The sequence below is a fragment of the Pyxicephalus adspersus genome, chromosome 4 (genome assembly GCF_032062135.1).
Source record: "Pyxicephalus adspersus chromosome 4, UCB_Pads_2.0, whole genome shotgun sequence".
Classification (NCBI taxonomy): Eukaryota; Metazoa; Chordata; class Amphibia; order Anura; family Pyxicephalidae; genus Pyxicephalus; species Pyxicephalus adspersus.
Genome location: NC_092861.1, coordinates 22,590,184 through 22,606,968, shown reverse-complemented (window position 1 = coordinate 22,606,968; position 16,785 = coordinate 22,590,184). Strand labels below are relative to the sequence as shown.

Below are 16,785 nucleotides of genomic sequence, written 5' to 3'. Positions count from 1 at the left end.
GCACATTACTATTTTCCAGACATGTCTGGATATTGTTGACAAGGAACTAGCCTGAGATACCTATACCTGCGTACTCTTGGCAAGCTGTTATTAATCCTCTGAATGCTTGTTTTACTGAGCAGGAAATGGGGATGGAGGAGCGCTCATGTATCAGCGTAGAACAGAGCTGCACTTGTGTGTGATGCAATGGAGAAGAGAAGGAAGTGACTAAACGTTTTGGCATGTTACTGTCAGTGGGAGGTGTTATACCTCAATGAACACCTGCACACAGCAAAGGTGCCAAAACACAATGGAAACAGGTGGCCGACAAAGTGAGTAATATGAAAAAAAGAGACAAGTGTAATCGTGGGAAAGAGAGAAAAAAGAAAGTATCCAATGCTCCTGCTATCATTTGTGTTACTGTTCTTTTTTTTTTTGTCACCACATAGTTCTTAATCCCATGATGATAGTGTACTTTTATATGCTGATAACCTCTGTGGCTCTCTAGCAGGGGGGAACTTATTTGATCACATTGCCAGGGTCTGACTTTGAAATGATACTGTCAATGAGCCAGGTGCTTTAGTCCATACAGAGTACACAATCACTTGCCTGCCTTTGACCGCTTTCCTCCCAGCTGTAGATATTACTTTGCACACTTTAAAACAGGTCGGTTGATTTTTGAAACATAAAACTTTTTTTTTAAATAGAATTTAGACAATGCAAATATTACTAGGAATGCTGAAATGTAGTTTAGGGGGTCAGTCTTGTTAGAGAAAAAAAATAATCAGGGTTGTTTAGACATATAGGGCCTATATATCTATAATATATATCTAATATAATATATAATATCTAATATCTAATCTATATAATATATATCTAAAAGGAATTACAATGTACCTGTTGTCTGGAATTTTCCTGAAAATTAGCAGAATTTTGTAATCAGAAAAAGTATGTGTGTGTGCCTAGGCAAAGCTGTATATTTGCAGTATGAGATCCAAGGCACTGTTGCCTAGGACTGCTAGTCTTAGGTAATTTGGAAATAGATTTCAAGATGCCATTGCCTTTTTTTATTATTATTATTATTATTATTATTATTATTATTAATAATAATAAACAGGATTTATATAGCGCCAACATATTACACAAATAAATTAAATAGGGGTTGCAAGTGACAGACTAATTCAGACAGTGATACAGGAGGAGAGGACCCTGCCCCGAAGAGCTTACAATCTAGTAGCCTTCTGTCTGCCTTTGTTTTTGGGAACCGCTGGCGAAGTTTAATTCCTTGTCACAATTTTTAACTCCCATTGAAACTTTTCATTAGGCGTGTTTTTAGTGCTGTCTGTATCCCTGTTGGAGAGGTTTCTCCTTTCCTACTGTCAGGACAAGAAGTTATGGAGAACATTTTAAATGAGGACACAGAGGAGAATGGTAATATTTACTATTTCTGTGTGACTCCATAAAGTGCAGTATTTAATCTGTCCAATCTATGCGTAGTTAATGAATTAAAAGTCAATTCACAATAAAATAAAAATTATACAACATGTTCGTTTATATCCATTTTAAAGTGAAGGAATTCTCTTAGTGTTCTCTTTATTCCACCCTCTTTTGTGCTCCCACTAACACAAAGTCACTTATTGGCGGTATTAGACCCCTTATTACAGGAAAGTCTAAATACACTTGTGCCCCCATCCAAGATGTCTCAGAATAACTCCAATTCCATATTCCCTTCTGTTACCTAGAATCAATAAACCTACCACTGTTGTCACCTCCAACAGAGTAAAGGATAAAGGCTTGCATAGGGTAAAAGACTTAAATTTTCTGAAGACATATAAATTTTCTAATTTCACTGTGTTTTTATGGCATTGATTATTGCCCTTTATTCTATTCACAGTCTACTAGTCTTCGAAAAACAAAGTTACCTGCCAGGTTTTGGAGTATAAGTGATTATGTCACCCAACCAGTTTTGTCACCAAACGAGTGGTGAGGAAGGCTCATTCTGAGTTTGGAAAATGTTCTGGGAAGCCCAGCTAAGGCAATCTTAGTATGGGAGCCTAATATTATTGTACAAATATGGCAGCATTCTTATTGAGTGATGATTGTCACCATCGATCAATGAGATTGTTATCCACTGTGTGCCATAAACATCAATTTCCATCCAATGTTTACCATGCTAACCATATGCTTAGAAAAGCAAACATTGGTTCAACTCAAAGGCAGTAAGTTTTTACTTCGAATTTCAACTTTCAATATAATTGAGAATGGACAAAATTCAAGCCAAATGCACTGCAGGATCAAACTCAGACTTCCCCCTTGTCCAGACACCTGACCATATTTTCATTGCTTTCTAAACTAAGTGAAAACTGTATCTTCCATTTTTGGGTGTCACCGGCAGTAAAAGTAAAAGAAGTTCTTCATAATGATGACAGAAACAGAAATAACTACATGCCCATAATCTGAACTTTCCCACAATCCAAATTTGGATAAAACGACAGAAGTATATGGCTAGGGTTAGGTCTTTGTTTTCTTTTAATAGTAGAGAAAAAAACACCTTCTGGAGTCCAAACAGAAATTAAAGGAGAAAAACTGGATATGAGGAAGGAAGGAAAGGAATAATAATTAATTTATGGATTGGCTTGTCCTAACTTCCTTATAGCACTTTGCCAAGTTAAATCCCTCAAGGGTAAGTGGGAATTGACAGTAACTCTAAATGTAAATGGCAAAGGCAATGTAAGAAAGTCTGAGGGTATTGTGCTTTTACAGTGTCATTGCTATGATAAGAATAAAATAGATTGGCTTTGAAGTGTTCTTTTTTTTAAATTCTATAAATTATCATTAACTACCATAATGCCATTTAAGGTAAACTTATAATAAAACTTTGACCAAATAAAAAAGTCACACTGGGCATGATTTATTAAAGCTTTCCTATGTATATTTAATTTTTACGAACTCTTACAAACTATTTTATATATATATATTCTGCAAGTCCCCCCTCTTTGGTAACCATAATATTTATTTTTATATACTCTTGTAGGATTTATTATCTCCTCGACATTCTTCTCTCTATCTTCCCCAATTTTTTGTTGAACTGGAGAACACTTATGTAGTCTAATACCAGAACATCTTAGGTAGGTACTCCCCCATTGATGTCTTTACTTTTCATTATCACCTTAGCGCCATCAATATACTTACCATATACTAATTTTAAAAACATATATCCTCCTCAGACCACATTTTATTTTAATCTTTACCTGAACTAAGATATTCAATACCTACCTCACAGCCTCTCCACCAATTGCTACACTTCCTCTGTCCATTATTACAAGTTATTGCACAATAATATGACACTATTTAACTATTCTTGAAAGATTTCCATAACAAATTGTACCAATTTTTGATCTATATTTGTTGATACCCATTTTTTCTGATATATTGTTGAATGTGTTTTTATTTTTCTATATGTTATCTATTGGAAGGGTTCTTATTATCTCCTGAGGAAGCCCAGAGGGCGAAATGCGTAGCAACCTAACACCTATCATTATAATGTTGTTTATCCTCTTCCCCTTTTCTCTTGGAATTATACGTTTTGTAATTTCGATAGAAGACACATGTCTAGTACCCAATCTGCTATAACCCACTAAGAGATAATGTTTGGATCATTTTTATACATAATACCTGGTGTTTTTGTTATAAGCATTACAACTTTTTGAACTTTTTATATAAAAACATTCTTGTTGCTACACTAAACCCCTATCTTTTTCTTTTCTGTCTTCTTCTTATTCAATTTAGGGGGCAGCATTACCATATCTTTGAAGGAAAGAACCACATTTTACATCCTCTATCCTTCCTATAACAGTTTTTTACTCATTAAACGTACCAAAAGGTCCGTTAATAGTCCACATTCCTTAACAGGGTGACAATACTGTTGGTTCTGCAGTGAAATTAGACAGCAGTGATGTTATTCTGTACACATGGTTACCTTGGATGGACATATTAGCCAACCTTGTGTAGCCAAATCCTTGTGGGTTGTCCAAACACAAACCTGCCACCATTGCTGGACAGCTTGACCTGCTTGTAAATGTAGAAAACAAAACAGATAAAAAGGAAAAAATATGAATTATGTACTGAAAGCTTTCCCTGTGTATTAACCTTTTTACCTGTGTATTAACTCCATGCAGTTATCAGAATACAAAATTTTTTCCTACAGCCATCCTTAAGCATTTTTTTTTGTCTGTTTTTTTAAGCGTTTTTAGCACTTTATCATGATATACTTTTTACATATAAATGTATAAATTCATTTCATGCAAACTTGAAACAAATGTTGATCTTAACCTTAAAATACTTGATGACACATGGTGGAAACAGGGTGATACTTTCATTTTCATGGGAAAAGATGACTCTGTAACACCTTGCTTTGTGTAAATGGCATGCGTTATTCTTATCATCATTTTATGTGTGCTTTAATAAAAAAAGAATATTCAGCAGAAAAATCTGAGAGTTGTATGTATCTTTTTTCCTGTGTTACTGAATCAGAAGACAAGTGTACTTGTGGTGAGAGGTTTCCTTTAATCTCAGTTGTGTAGATTTACAAGGCGCTCGGTTTGATTTTTGAAGTTAAAATAGTATGTGCTTTGCATTTGGAAGAAGGAAATTAGGAGAAAGACTGCATACTGGGAAAAAAATATCTGGGCCATTCGTTTTTATCACTTATGATATGTGAATGAAGCCCAGTGGTAAAATGTTATGTTGATATTGATTTCTTGCCATTTCTTTAGTCTGGATGATAGTTGAATGAACTGTTGTATCCATATATAGCGAATTATCATTTCACAGTGAATGACTTTGGAGCATTATTAGCTCTTTTCAAGTCTTGAGACAGCTCATGTCAGTTGTGAAGTAGGCCAATCCATAGGTTTAGGGTCAATGTCTTAGCAGTAGGCCAACGCCAACTCTAAATAGATTTTTCTATCTATCTATTCTAAGTGGTAGTGAACCCCTAAATAAAATCCTAAATAAAACCACATAAATACACACCATTATTATGATTCATCTAATATAAAAAAAAAATAATAAAAAGAATCCGAATATTACATGTGTCATGCCTCCAAATGTGTTCTCCTGTTGCTCACTCCACACTGTCATTTTATTTTGGGGCATTTGATTTGGCACTATGATTTGCTTCCACTTGCACTGTTTACTGCTGCATTTATATTTCATGCAAGAGCACTGAGCACGTTGGTAGTAGGTTGTATTATAAACTGTTGTATTTGGTTTGCGCTAGCAATTGTAGGCCATATTACAGATTTACCGTTTTTCCACAGATCATTGTTGAGGAAAAACTGATAGGTAAACTTACCAATAAATCATATAATAAGCTGAGAGTTGAATGCAGTTTTTTTGCACCTTGGAACATACGTAAGATGTTTTTAAGGCTTTTTGGAAGACAAAAGGAAGTATATTTCTCCTAAACGGCCTTAAGCTATGTGCACATATGCAATAATTTTTGCTGGAAACGGTTGTGACGAAGGTTTACAGCATTCCTACATAAACAAGCGCTGGAGGCTTCCTTTGTCTCCTCATAGAAAACAGTAGCGGTTATTAGCTGTTAGCAGTAGGGATATTAAAACATATATGGGCAACAGCTGTAGAGAACTAGATTGTTGTATGATACACTCATGTGTATTTGCCTTGGATAAAGAATATCTAGTGCCTGTACATAGCTGCTGTAATTTGTCTAGGTGCATGGTGCAGCTGAAGGTGGTGATATAGGGTCTTCACTATGTAGTGCACAGAAAGGGCATACAAATCAAATACCAACACACAACATATATATAATCGTATACATACATATATGGTACATACATGTATATATTACAATAGTAAAAGAGGTTGTTTCTTGCTGTATAAAGAGAGAGTGCTACATGTCCCATTCTGCAGAATATAATATCAACAGCACAAACAGCGTATAAAGAAGGACACAGTGCAGTCAAGGCACTTGAGTTGTGATGCACAAAAAAAAGATTTTAATTCATAAGATTAACTTCTCTTTGGAAAGTGGAACAGTATTTGTTTTTAGAAAAGAAAATTTCCACAATTACTTTCAGTGTGGCAATGCATTATGGTTCTTCTATGTAGGAGTACCATCACTTAGACAAGGATAATCTTGATAAAACCTTTAGAATTGTTTGAGAAATGTATTAAATAATAAACATGCCAAGTGAGCTTACTACCAGGGAAGATCAAATGGTAGTATTGCATTTTTTTTGTTTGCACCCTGTTTTTAAAGTTAGATAATGCAAATTAGTAATCTACCATGCCAGAAATATAAAGGATATGGCATGGACTAAGATTTCAGATATGGGGTGGTTTAGGACTGAGGATAAAAAGAGTTCAAGATGTCCAAGGATAGATATCGCCATAGTATGGTTCATGATCTAGAAAATAGGATAGTTGAGAATAGAGGCTAAATAAAGGTTCAGGGTTAAGGGCATAGTATCATGGTATGGTATTGGCAGGGTATTGCTTAGTATAAAGGACATATTATGCTTTAGGATAGAGGGCATATAATGCATCGGGACAGAAGGCAAAATATGTTTCAGGATTTCCAACACCAAATGTAAGCAGGGGAACCAGTTGTAAAAAAAAAACAAAACAACTTTTTGGTGTTTTATTTGGATAGTTTTTTTTATTTAGATAGTTTTTGTTTTATTATTTGCTCAAGTTCATCCAATCAATCATAATTCTTTATGCTGATTATATAATTGGCAGGGCTCATACACATGGAATCACACATGGAATGTGTGCAGATCTGCACTTTATCATATTGGATTAAACTGTCAATAAACAATAGATGGGAGCTTTTGTTCTATCCAGATGGAGTGACAATTAAATATCTATAGGCAGCACCTAACAGCATCAAAATGATGCTTCTCAGGAGGACAAAGCAGGAAAAAAGGGTAGAATACCTAATAATCCCCTATTGTTTCATCTAACATAAACTAGGGATGTATGATCGCTCTTCCTCCTCCCTCCTTGGACAACCACTGTGTTTCTGTTTAGGGCAGGATGTACTGGCACACCCTAATACATCCCTTTATATGCCTTTAGCCAGCTTTATATCTGTGCTAAGAGTGCAAAAAAAGGATGAAGCAAAGGATAAACCGTGCTGATAACAAGAATATATTGCCCCCTCCTCCTTCCACAATGCTCCATGTCCATGCGTTTAAGCTCCCATTAGCAACTTTTACTAAAGCTCATCAAAAGCTGCTTTCTCCACCACCTGCAGTATCGCTTCCCTGCTTTAGCTATTTCTCTCTTTTACCTTCAACTGTCAGAGAAAAACACATCTCAAGGCCAGTATTGTAATGTGTAGTAGTCACTGCAGCCCTGTACATCTGGCTGTTAATTTCACATATTAACCTAGGGAGTCTCCAATGCAGAAGCCTCCATCTGCATTGACAGACCAAATTTCCCTAGCTTATCCTTAATGGGAAAACTGGAAATAACAATGTGATCTAGTTAGAGGTTGAAGATATTGAAATTGATAATGAACCTGCAAATATAGTACGACACATCTGCAATGGAACAATGATCCAAATGTTGATGTGAAGAAGCAGTCGGTGCGTATTATCTATTAAGGTATATTACTTTACATGTGGTTAACCTGGAAATGCTAATCTAAAATAAGCAGAAGAAATACATATAGCCTGTCAAACACTAACACAGAACCTAAAACATTTGAAATCATTTTAGATAGACAGCCATAAGCACCCTGGACAGCTACTGTAGGGAAAACATGGCCATATGGAGCAGGAGATATAACGCTCAATCCATTCAAGTATAACACATGAGCTATTATCATCACCATACATTTTTTGCTTTTTATGGATTTTTTTTTTTTTTTAGTAAATACATTTGTATTATCAATATCAATTTAAAGGAATTGATGAATGTGATGGTATTAAGTTATTGCTTATTAAAAATCACAATAAGGACTCTAAATTTGTGTTTCAATGCTTTTGTAAAAGCTTAGATGTACCTGCTGTGTGTTCACATTGGATCAGTGTTCTCAACCATGGTTGCTCCAAAGGGTTCCTTGAGCAATGAGCAATTTGTGACTCTCACGTCAGTTAAAATGACACCAACGACCATTTTTTGGCTATCTGTGGCGGCATGGTGACTCAGAGGTTAGCACTCTGGCCATTGTAGCACTAGGGGTTCCAGGTTCCAATCTTGACCAGGGCACTATCTGCATGGAGATTTCGTGTTCTCCCTGTGTTTGCATGAGTTTTCCCCTAGGGGTGAAAACCTAACATGCAGCTAGGTTAATTGGCTTCCCCAAAAAACCTGACATTTGTACTGTTGTAATGACATATGACTATGTTAGTGGCATGACTATGGATATTGTACAGCGCTGCATAATATGTTGGTACTATATAAATACTGTGTAATAATAATATCTATAAGGGTGAGATTCTTCCCATTGGCCACTATGCTAAAATACTGTGAGCTTTGGATAGTGTGAGCTTTAGACATAGTAATTTAAAGTTTCTAAAGGACCTGGAAGTTTTTTAAGGGTTCCCCAGCGTTAAAAAGGACAAGAAAGGCTGCTAATTCAAATGTTAACACAAAGTCCTCATAGGAACAAAATAAACATGTGAAAAATGCAGTAAAGGTGCCTAACTAATGCTTGAAGAATGCTACATCAGCGGTAAAGCAAAGCAGACTAATAATGGTAAAAAAAGTTCAGGGACATATTGAAGTGTGAGTTAGTTTGGCTGTAAGAAACTTAACATTCAAAGGCCAGTTTGAAGGATGAAGCGTATTTACCTTCAATTATATTTTTGGGATGTGGGAGGAAACACACGTAAACAGAGGGAAAATATACAGACTTTATGTAAAGCATGTCCTGGGCAAAATTCAGACCCTAGTGCTACAAGGTCAGATTACTAGCCAATAATTTGGGAAGTATTGGGCTTATCAAACATTGAAAATAAACTGGGTTGAAGGTAACAATTGCATTGGCATTGTTAGAGCAATAGGCTTCTAGCTCATTATATTATATCAGTCATTGCTGATACAAGATTGCCCGCTATTTTCCATACAAAACAATTTTCTATTTTTCCATACAATATAAAGTTGGTTGATATTAGTCATCAGTCACTGCTGGTTCTGGGTCCTCTAGTACTAAGAGTGAAGATGCTTAGGTTCCCATAACTCCCGAGTGAGGCTCATTAGGGTAAAATAGCTAAAGCTAAGTTTGAAAACCCTGACTGATCGCCATTTTCCCAATTGAAGTCATTGGATTAGTAAAATTTTTTATGGTCATTGGCCTAAACCAATCTGCAAAAGCTTACACAGAGCTTTGGATGCCTTCCCCAACCCATGACACAATTGCACATACAAAGGCCTTCATGAGTATGTAAAATATTGCAATGATTGCAGGTTTTATTCATACAGTAGCCACCGTCAGCATTCCAGATACACAAAAAAGAGATTGAGCTTTCACATTATTAGAAAGGTCCTTCAGAAAACACTGGGAGACCAAGGAACTAGTTGCACTCACCCTATTCCAGAACATCAGTTGGGCGCCTTTTATATCGGCCCATCTCTGGTATCACTAGTCTAAAGAAAGCTAAGTTTAAAGGATTTTAGCCCTCGTAGTAGAGAAAGGTACTGCTATTGTAAGTTTAAAACGGCTTATAACATACAAAAAATAAGCTGTACCGCAAAGTCAATTCCAACATCACATATTTCCATACAGGTATTGGGGAATTTATATATGTTTTTGGCTATAGTATTAGTAGACATTTTTGATTTGTGGTTTAATAGATATCCCTTTGTGGCACTAAAATCTCAGTTTGTATCTTAACCCTACGGTCCTTTCCGCTGTGCTGTCTGCTCCCATACATTTGCTAAATAATAATAAAATAAAGTCAAATAAATCTGTCTGTAGGCCTCGAGGGTCTGCAGTTACTTACAATGTGCTGTCTCCCTCCCTCCCCCACTTAGCGAATAAAGAGGGGGATGCCTCCACCAGCCATAGAGCTTGCATTGCTTCAGACCACTGACGTTTATGCTAATGTGATATTACTGTCACTTCGAGATCTGCCTGCAAAGTGCTCCGTTTTGTTCCGTAGCAGAGCAAAACATCTGTCTGTGCCTGATTTATGTTGATTGCTGCACAAGAAATTCTGTTAGATTTTACACCATTTTTCTAACTACCTATCTTAACTGTCAAAAGAAAACTTATCATAATGAATTAGGTGTATGGAAGAATCTGAATATTCTTGTGTTACCATTCAGGTGATAAGCTGCCATGTGATTTTCAGTAGCAGAAAAACACTAAGGGAGAGTGGTGTATAAAATAAAGAAATAAGGAAGAATACAGTTCATAATGACTTTTCATTAGAAATATTTTTATTGAAATGGGAAAGAAAGTTGAGACGATGACTTCTAGGAAGCATAAAGGTTAGTATGGAATCCTAGGAAAAATTATACTTTTCTTTATGGCAGGTTTTTAAAGTATACATGTAGGATGTTTGATGGAATTAAACTGGTAACTTGTATGATTTGCAGACATGTCCTGTATGCTCAACCTCATTCCCCCAGGAACCCCATATCCCAGGGTGCATTGTAATAGAAGTTACCTGGATGGCTGCCATATTGTCTTGCACCTTGCACCATCTTTATTTTCCCATACGTTTCTGTTTTTTGATGTCCAAATGGATAAGAAAAGTGGGTGAGAAGAACCCCAAGGTTCCCCCAGAAGTTTCCAGGGGTTCCTTGAGCATTGAGCAATTTGTGCTTCCCAATGGCCTTGTGGTCGAGAAACACCGCTTTTTAATGTTCAGTTTATTCTACTGGACTCCATCAGCATGGGGCTTGCAAATCTGATTAGCATATAACAGTGTATGAGGGACATAGTTACTTGCAAGAGTCAGATTCTTACATTTTCACAACTGTGCCATAAACAATAAAGAGCTTGCAACATATGTTATTGCACAGGTAATGGTATAATGGGATAAATTGTCAAAGTTATGGTTCTCTTTAGAGTTTATGGTTTTCTTTAGGGTCTCAATATTTCCATTGCAGTGTAGCCCATTCCATAGCATGAACGGGACGACCTAAGAGGCAAAGCTTTTACATAACATCTATAAACACTATTTACTCAGAAGGCATTTGCTTGTCTTGAGAAAAGCTTTTCTGAATAAAGTTGACTGTTTGACTCCTTTCCTGACCCTGGAATAAGTACTATCTTTGCTGCCACACAAATCTGTATTAGGAAATGACAACTGTAAATTAGACAATTCTAATTTTATACATTGGAATAAAACCTAACTAGCTGAATCTAAGCTTATTCAATATCGTTCATTTATTTCCAAAGCTCCTTTGGCCAGTTAAATGACAGATTTGACTGGTGTTAATCTAATCTTCTGATCAACCTATATATATCGGTGTTGCACCCAATCATTAATTATTTATAGGTTGTTGAGATGGAGCTCAGATATGAACTTAGGGCATGCATAAGATCGCTTGGTTGGGTCAAAGTTTTGGAAAGTTTGTGAGATATCTAGAATATATTGTTTTGTCATGAGAAAAACTCCTAAAGCTCAGTTTTCTAAGATAGTCAGGTAATTGAATGTGCAGAATGTACTGCTTGTTATTTCTGGCCAAATTTCTTGCATAGTGAATACATTAAACACTAAAAATCTTGCGGGGTGCACAGAGGCAACACCATTAGCATTTAACCTGAAGAATTTAGCAGAATTAATGGGTATGTTTTGTACTTGCCGGTCAGATATAACAAAAGACCATAAGGGGGCAAATAAGACAAATTTGTTATTACATGTACTTAAATTGAAGATCCAAGTGGTAAAGCAATCTAAATTCTTCAAATAAATGCTTTTGGATAGGAAGCATGCCCCAGGTAAGGTCTTTGCACCCACGGCCAACCCTTTGCAGCCAGCGAAACCTGGAGTGGTACAATCGTAATTAAATTGGGCATGATATCAAAAAAACACAGATGCTATGAATGAGAGAGTAAGAATGTTGAGGATGTGCATGGGAACATGAATGCTTCTTGGAAGTACTTAAAGGTCAAAAAAGGTTCCCCTAAATCCTCTTTTAGGTAATGGAGACAGTACAGGATGTTCTCAAGTTGAAATTGTACTCTTCTATAGAAAAAGGAAAAGTAGGAAAAATAGGCCCAGACAATTATTTCTATACAAGCCTTAATGGTCTACTATTGCCAAACTGTACATAAAGATACCATTACCGAGTGAAAATGGGAAAAGAAAGTTTATTACACTTGGTGGTCTATCCACTCGACCTCTCCAAGGGAAAAAGACAAATGAGGAGCGGTGTTTTTTTTTTTTTTATATATTTTTTGTGCATCATTAAATTTTCAAAGTGCTGCTGGCGACAGACATTGTTATAATCATACAGAAGAGTATGACATTTAATCACGATTCCACATGAGATGGAAAAAAATGAAGAAACGTAAAAGCGAAGCGTGTTTTGAGCAATGCAGATATTACCCTGCAGTGTTCAGTGTCCTGAGAGATACCGTGTATCAATTCACTGAAAGGTTAAACCTCCCCATCGGAGATTTTGCTATCCAGCCTTTCAAGCTCCCTTCCCTTTAAGTATCATATTCTTAAAACATGCCTGCAAAGGGAGCCTTCAGACAGCATGCGTCTTAAGTGATAATCGGAGAAATCCTCTATCACATGTTTGTGTACTGTGAGTTGGCATTACCAGGATGAAAAGGCATGCAGATGTTGCCCAAATGCTTCCATTAACTTAATCTTGCTCAGAAGAGCCCTTCTGCTGCCAAGTGCTTAAGATTGTCACTTGGGATTTAGATGACATTTTTGTTCGCTGCAGAGGACTGGTCATGTGGAGGAATCTGCAGCACTGATAATAGGGTTTAAAAGAGGAGCATGAAAATAGATTACTGCCTGCCATAAAACAAAACACAATGTGTCTCTTTATTGGTTTCAAAGTGTAACTCCAGCTTCAAAGTCCACATGCTGTTACTTCATCCAGTGTACATAGTGCTAACCTAGATAGTACCTGGTGATGCTAATTCATAGACATACTGCTGTAATAGGCCTGTCTGCGGAAAAAAGTAGGAAGAAGTGGCAGAAGGAAAGGAAAAACATGGCATATCTATAGGGAAGGGATAAAGTGTACCTGTTAAACTGCGTACACACGTGCAATAATTATCGTTGGAAACTAACGACTAACGACCGTTCGTCCAATAATTGTTAACAAAAAAAGTGCACAGGGACGATGATTAACGAGGATTGCCACTGGAGACGAACAACCGTCCCGGCGGATCTGTTTGGGCGACAATCATTCGCTATCTATTGTGTGTACGGTCGTTCAGTAAACATGAATGGTTCTTCAGTACACTTTCTCCTTTACATGTCACTTCCTGCATCGTTCAAACAATCATATCTAGCCTGTGTAGATTCCTCATTAAAAGAAAAAAGGTTTTTGTCTCTTTATACTAAATAGAGATGTCAACTCTTCACTATTTAGAGCAGTGTGCTTGCCAACATTCCACACCCTTCATCTTAAATTCTCAGGAAGATTTTAGGTATTCCTTGGGGCTTCCAGCAAAAAGACAGATGTACAGAAAAGTACCTAAAGAACCTGAGTGCTGCAGATTTTTGGAATTGTGTTCTTTTCCTTGAATTAGCCACCTTCAATGTAAAAATATGAGCTCAGGTAAAGCTCTGATCTCATTAGAGAGAAGATATCTAGCATGCTTTACAATGGAGTTCCTGAATTTTATTAGCATGCTTCTTATCCCCTGCCTTTGCCAACTACACCTTGATGTGTGCCAGATTATCTTAGGTAGCCCATAATATGTATAAACGTTTCAGTATGCCTATTTCTGTATTTTAAGTTTTCTTGCTTTATATATGCTTTGCTAGAACTGCAGACTGCTATGAAGAATTTTCCTAAAGTCTAACCCAAGTTAAAAACAAATTGCAACACTTACCTTCTTCCCAGTGCTGTACCCTGTAAGCCCAATACTCTGTGGTCCAAGACCACACCCCATCCAGGCCAAATGATTGGGATGTTGCATAGAGAGAGTGTTGGGTACATCAGAGATGGTAACTTTATGTGGTAAAACCATTATAGATATTTTATTTTAAAAGCTGGAGTTTTAGGTCATAGCCATAACCATTTTCAGTGCTCAAAAAATCTAAACTTGATATTGATTAATACTGAGTACAATAAATTGTATTTAAATGTATTCCCTGATAACCACAGGGTGTATAGGTTTGTAAAAGTATTGATGGTATTATCACTGCACCTATGTAGAGAGCAATGTTGTAGGAGGAACCCAGAAGGTCCATCCACTACAGACTGTCTGCAGAAAATTACTGGTGGGTGGAAACAAGACCAGCATAAGGTGAGGGAGTAAGAGTCACTGGTCTGTATTAAAGAAAAGTCCACTAGATTTTATGCTGGATTGCTGCACAGATCTATAACAACTACACAAAGGAAATTAAGATTATTTTGAGAATAGACATGTTTTTTGTAGCTAGACAATATTTGTTTAGTCCAGATCTCAACTTGTATCACAAAAGGTTTGTTTTTCCTGTAATAGCTTATTATTTAAATAGGCACCACTACTTCCCTCACAGTTACTGAAAATCAAAAAGTTATTACCAATGTTCCATTACACACAAATACATACAACTGACAGGTTAAATTGTAGGGCTAAGTTATGACAAGCGTTTGACAACCCCAAGGTTAACACCTTACCAGGGCAACTTTAATCATTATACACCTTGGAGTGGTAAGGAGAAGGTATAGCCATCATTCATGAGTGTTTACTGAATGCTCACGTGGTTGTGGGGTCTTAAAGGATCATGAGTCCCCAGCAGTATTTCAGAACGCTTTACCTGCTTTGTGCAGCTTACTCACGTGGTTCAAAAGTGTTCTATGGAATTGGTTCAGTGGTAGATTTCTCTAAGATGCTTCCGAAGCTTTTGAAAAAACACACCACCTTCATTTAAATGGTAACCAGGTCTTGCAGTGGTATAGTACTGGTATACAGGGTGCTACTTTAAAACACTGCTCATGTGAACATAGCCTTAATTATATTTAAATGACGAATGTAAGAAAACCTATCCTGCTCAGCACCATAAAAATGCCTTAAAGCCTAAGATCCCAAATGTGCAGCCCTTTATAACGCCTAATAGCTCATCTATCGTTTCAAGAGTCACAAAATCCGTCAAAGTTTTTTTTTTCTGGCACGTGCACCTGTGTGTAATATACGTGTACGTTATGTTTATCTTCGACTGGGTTTTACAATAACATTAAATGAGCAAGAAAAACTCATATAAGCTGCCAAAAGAATTTGAAATGACTTGACAGGAAAATCTCTAGGCTACAGAATGCTATTATAAGCACAATATTCTCATTAAAAACTCTCTGCTTTCTTTTTTCCCAGAGGGCAGAGTCCTCGTGAGACTGTCCCTCTGGCACAACATGTGATAGAGCTAATCTGTCTTCACTTGGACAGCACTGTGGATATGCAAACCCAGGTGGCACTAATAGGTTTACTGTAATAACTGTGGAATTGGATACAGTATGTTACACAGACTGAAATTCCCACAGATCCATTATGACTGTAAGAAAAACCTTAACCACCAAGTATGGAGGCTTCTAAGCAAAAGTATAGGAAAACAGTATCTCAGTGTGTCTTATAAATATATATATATATATATATATATATATATATATATATCAGCAAGTCAGGGGATTGTAAAAGTTACAACTATATATATACAACTACTATATATACAACTGTTTCTGACAGATACGTTATTTCATCATGTTTAAGGCCTTTGTGATTCGGAGCATTGATTCTGAACTGGTTGTTGGTCCTTTGCCATTTGTTGGCAGCCCATTCAAAATGTTTCCTGAACTTTGGATGTCTTTTGTAAATAAACGCTATGATCATCATTTGCTACAAACTTTACATTGCCTTTGGAGTCCCATTCCTAATATATCCCAACTTTCCTACCCTGCTTGTAGTCTTGATGTAAGTATAAAGAGAAAATACAAATACTTTTTTTTGGTGTGTATTTATAAAGTGTTATTTTTTATTTTTTTATTTTTTTATTTAACTCAAGTAAAGTTGGTGCAGCCAATGGTAACCAGGTTCTTAGGGTTCCAACAAAAGTTACTGGGGGTTCCTTAAGCTGTGGATTATGAGCTTCTTATCTAATGGTGCTTGCAGAATTGGAGAAGCACGGTGGCTCAGAGGCCTTTGCAGCGCTAGGTCCCAGGTTTGAATCTCGGCCAGTACAAAATCATGGAGTTTGAAGGTTCTCCGGTGTTTGTGTGGGTTACCTCCGGGTACTCCGGTTTCCTCCCAGTTTCAAAAAACATGCAGTTAGGTTAATTGGTTTCCCCCTAACTGACCTTAGACTGAGTTAATGACATATGACTATGGTAGGGACATTAGATTGTGAGGAACACTTTAAGGGACAGCTAGTGATGTGACTATGAATTTTGTACATCGCTGTATGTCAGCTTTCTATAAATACTTTATAATTATAATAATTCCAGGTCCATCACCTCTTGGCTCATTGATTTAGCATTCTTACCACCACCTAATGGGAGGCTTTTTTCCACTGACCACCAATACATTTTTCATGATCTACTGCTATCCTGTATGGATAATGATTTTGTGCATCAGTTGCTAGAGTGATTGCATGAAAACAGCAAGTGCCTGAAAAATCTGAAAGAGATCAGCAGTACTGAGATGCAAAA

At 36.7% G+C, this 16,785-nt stretch overlaps 1 long non-coding RNA gene across 2 annotated transcripts in view; it reads left to right on the top strand.

Annotated features, from left to right (window-relative positions):
- Positions 1–209: 209 nt before the first annotated feature.
- LOC140329995 (uncharacterized) overlaps positions 210–16,785 on the top strand; it is a 47,251-nt gene continuing 30,675 nt past the window's right edge. Inside the window, exons 1-2 of one of the 2 annotated variants that reach the window (XR_011920556.1) lie at positions 210–311; positions 3,014–3,107. This is a non-coding gene — a long non-coding RNA (uncharacterized lncRNA). Of the gene's footprint in view, positions 312–414; positions 646–3,013; positions 3,108–16,785 lie in introns of those variants that run through there. The other variant, XR_011920557.1, reaches the window with a different exon arrangement.